Source organism: Belonocnema kinseyi, chromosome 2, assembly GCF_010883055.1.
Source record: "Belonocnema kinseyi isolate 2016_QV_RU_SX_M_011 chromosome 2, B_treatae_v1, whole genome shotgun sequence".
NCBI classification, from domain to species: Eukaryota; Metazoa; Arthropoda; class Insecta; order Hymenoptera; family Cynipidae; genus Belonocnema; species Belonocnema kinseyi.
Genome location: NC_046658.1, coordinates 28,954,969 through 28,959,668, shown reverse-complemented (window position 1 = coordinate 28,959,668; position 4,700 = coordinate 28,954,969). Strand labels below are relative to the sequence as shown.

The following is a 4,700-nucleotide window of genomic DNA, read 5'->3' as shown; positions in this document are numbered from 1 at the left end:
CAAAAGTTTACTTTTCAACAAAATAAATTAATTTTCTATCAAATAATTGGTGTTTTAACTAATAAAATGTACAGGATAAAGTTTCAACCAAAAATGGAATAGCACAATTTCCAGATAAAAACTGTGCTAAAAGATTGAATTGAACAAGAAAAAAAAAATTTTCAACAAAATTGTTAAATTTTCAAGGGAAAAGGTGAATTTTTGACCAAGAAGATTAATGTTCTATAAAAAAAAAACGATTTTCCATCTTAACCAATATATACGACTAATTTTTAATCAATCATATAATAGTAACATTTTCAGACAAAGATAAATAATTTTTAACAAAAAAAAAATAATTTTAAACAAAGTAGTTAAATTTTCAACCAATCAGATGAATTTTCGACCAAGAAAATTGATGATCTACAAAAAAAGACAAATCTTAAACAAAATACATGCATTTTTAAAGAAATTATTTAATTTTAAAGTAAAAAAAGACGAATTATTTACAAAAAGATGAATTTTTTAAGCGAAAAATATGAGTTTTCAATGAAAGAGTCAAATTTTCAACCTAATAGTTAAATTTTCAACCATAATTAAAAATCCTTGTTAAAAAACGTATTTTTTGTACAAAGTACTTCAACTGCTAGTGAAATAATCGACTTTTAAACCCAAGGAGATGTACAGTTGATATTTTAAGCAAACAATTGCATTTTTGACAAAAAATGAGACATTTTAAACCAAGAAGATTAAATTTCTACTAAACAAGGTCAATTTCCAACAAAATACATGAACTTTCAACGAAATTATTTAATTTTAAAAACAAAAAGAGTATTCCCACCCAAAAATTATGGTTTTAATTTTTAACAATATAGTTGCATTTACAACAGAACGATTTACAACCAAAAAATATTTATAGTTGATAATTCAACCGAAAAATGTAATTTTTAATCAAAAAGTATAAATTTTCCATAAAACAATTTAATTTCCACAAAGAAAGACGACCTTTTAACAAAACACATGATTTATTAACCAAAAATGGTACTGATTAATTGTCAGTTTCAAAAATGTATTTTCAACGAAAGAGATGAACCTTCAAATAAAAAAAAATTAAAATTAAAAAAAAAGTTGAACTTTTGATAGAAAAGAGGACTTTTTTTTACAAAATAGTTACATTTTCAACAAAATAATTAATTTTTCAATCAAATAATTGAGTTTTTATCCAAACGAGATGAATTCCAAAATCGCCCATTTCTTTAATTTCTTTCAAATGCGGATTAAGATATAAATAAGACTATTATAATATAACATAATTATAATATTATCATTATTAATATACGTATATATATATAATAGTATTAATATTTATATAATTTATATTTTATACATGAAATAACATAACCTCAAAATATACTCATATCAAGTGGCGCGCGATCTATTCAAATCATGAGAATCGTCAGCATCGAAATCTGGAAATATTAAAATCCCAATCACCTGAAATTATTTCAAAGCAGTTAGCTGTTAGCAGATAGATATATAAATAGAATCGCCGAAGTGCTCCGACCGGCAATCGTAAACCTTCGAGTTTTCAAATTCAGAAGAGGAGAAATGGGTTGCGCGCACAACCCAGGCATTTATATCGTCTCCTACCATATTCACACGAACATAGCCCTGTCATAGTATTGGACCACATCTCGTTTCAGATTTGGGATCACTGGTTCAGACATCGAATACCTATCCTTGAATCCGAGTAACGTAAGGTAGGGGTGGGGGGGGGCAGCGCCAACCATTTAACAGTTAATAATTTCTTTGAAGTTAATGAGATGTTGAATTGATCCATTTTTTCTCATTTCGAGTTCTAAATTATTTTATATCATATTTCTATAAGTATTAATCACAGGGAAAACACTGATTTCGTAATTTAATTATTTGTAACAAGCTGTATTTCATTGGCTTTGACCCTCACTTGAGGGCAAAGCCGACTGCAGCTTTTTATAAAAATCAAAACATTTTAAGATAAGAAAATGTGATGGTTTACTTCTGTGGTATTTTATGTACTGGAAAAATTACCTTTAAATATATCCAACAAGATGAATAAGTTATTTTGAATAAAAATAGAGATAGCTATTATATAACCTCTTATTCATTTTTTAGGAATATCCGTAGCCATTGTAGCGATTAAAGAAAATAAAATTTTTGATAAAACCTTACATTTCAATATTGTGTCACGAGAATTATTCATAACAATGCTTATTATTAACTTCTCACATATTTTTGTGACTAGCAGTTATTCGCACAACAGCTTAAAATATTTCCAGTGTAAAAAAAAATTCTATGCGAAAGGACCAAAATTTTGAATTTCTTTATCTAATGTATTTACAAAAATTTAAATTGTTATATTTTATCAAATATTATTAAATATTTATTGTTTCAGGGAATATCTGAAGTCTTCCTGGCGCTTGAAGGAAATAATAATTTGAAAAAACTCAAATTATAATATTTTGTCACAAGTATTGTTTATATAAATAGTTATTATAAACTTTTAAATTATTTTTGTTATTAAATGTAATTCCTACATTAATGTGAAGCACTTTTAACACCAAAAAATTTTACCGATAATAAGACTATTTGGTAATTTGTTTATCAAATTTGTTTCCAACAAATAAATGGAATGATAAACAAATTATCTGTATTTTATGAGTCCTTAAACATTAATTTTATACAATATAAAGTTTCCCTGATCAGTTATCAAAGCGTAAAAAATTTTTATGTAAAAAATTTCAGTTTTTCCATGCTTTGAGCAGAAAAATTATTAATAAACAAATAGAAAAGACAAAAGTTCGGAGCGTCAAGCTGAACGAAAAAAGTGAATTTCCTCCTACACTCCGTCATGAGTACGGTACGTTTGTTTATAGAGTTTAATAGTTTATAGTCTGTTAATTTTAGAAATGAAGCTTCCAATAATATAATGAACTATTTAATTCAAAATCTCCTTTAAATAAAAAATTTCTAATAAAATTATTAGGGGTTGAATGCAGCGAGAAAAAAGCTTTCAAGATTAAGCAACAAATAAATGATTGCACTGTATAAATGTATACACGATATTCGGTTCAATTTAAATAAATATATACGTTATATTAGATAATATTAAATCCACTTTCTCATTTATTAGTCTTTTCATGAACTTTTTACCAAATTATTCCCTCAATGTACAATATACGTCATATATTTTTTATTAATTCTTCTGATCATGTATATGTTTTAAATATTTTTGTCATTGAGGTCTTTAATACTATTAATTTTTTCATTAGCTACATTAATAATTTTAACAAAAAATAATTTTGTTTAACTTTAACAAATAATAAAATCAATAATATGATCAAAATAAATCACAAAAATATAAAGTTCTGACTGCTTTCAAAATGTATCTCAAAATTAAATTTTATTCATATTTAACCACATATTTTCATGACTTTTTCTTTTTTAAAATAATTAGTAATAGTTAGACTTATTTTTTCATCTATTTTTTTTTATTTGCAAACAGCATCAAGTTTTTAATTATTTTTGCTTTTTTTAATGCAATTCAATGAAAAAGACAGACCTACTTTTTGTGGCGCCATCTGTTGGATTATTTTAACCGACAATTCCCCTCCGGATCGTAAGAAAACAGAAAAGTGGGGGCGATGCATGGGACTGGTTTCTACCGTACCAATAAAAGAAACCTGCATACCGAATTCATTGATAATAATCATATTTAATCATGGACATAGGAAACAAGGGACTAGGTATGCCATTGCGAGGGTGATGCAATGAGGGGGGAGGTCCGCAACCTTTTGATGTCCCGCGACAAACATGACAGCGCCCACATGTTTATATTTTCATGCACAGTTTGTCGGCAAAAATGCTCGTGCGCATAATCAAATGGCACATCGTAAGATGGCAGCTCTCCCCACTCATGGAATTCTCCCCCCTCCCATGGATTCAACCCCGCTCACCAAGTTAGGATGACATGCCTAGTCCCGTGTTTCCTATGTCTATGCATTTAATAGTTTCTTCCATGCAGCCCACAAGATAAGCCAGGATGTGTGGAAAAAGTCATGACCGTCTACATATACAATTAGGTATTTTCACTTAAACCACCAGCTAACTTCACTTTTTTGAATACAGAAAATCTAGAGGAAAGTTCTTCGAACGAACAGGCATCAATTAAGATGCAGATGGTCACGACAAAGTTTTTACATCCCGGCTTTGGTGGTTTAAATGTCATGTAGGTTTTGACTAACCTAAGATTCGGAGATTATGTCACCCCAAGTACAATTTTTATTCCAAGACGCTAATAGTCACTGGTACTTAATTATTATTATACGAGGGTGGATCAAATATAAACCGGAATTTTACAAATACTTTTCTCAGCCAATCGCAAGCACTCTCACAGTGTAGGTTCTTGTAATGTAGTGTATTAGGAGTGGGTAAAACGCTTGGTGAGCTGTTTGACTCAGTCAATTTGGCAGTACAGCTATGAGTGAGCAACAGGTTCCAGCGTCCGTTGCACAACGGGTTATAATAAATTTTTTAACTAAAGAAGGCGTTAAACCGTGCGAAATTTTGACTCGATTGACGGATCAGTATGGGGATGATACTCTGTCTGAAACTCAAGTGTTTGATTGGGCCAAAAAGTTTAAGAGTGGACGAGAAAGTGTGGAAAATGTGAGTCATAATCG

The 4,700-nt window shown here is 28.9% G+C and overlaps 1 protein-coding gene across 1 annotated transcript in view; it reads left to right on the top strand.

Moving 5' to 3' along the window:
- The window catches only part of LOC117182618, a 262,926-nt gene that overhangs the window by 215,434 nt on the left and 42,792 nt on the right, over nucleotides 1-4,700 (top strand). The window lies entirely within an intron of this gene.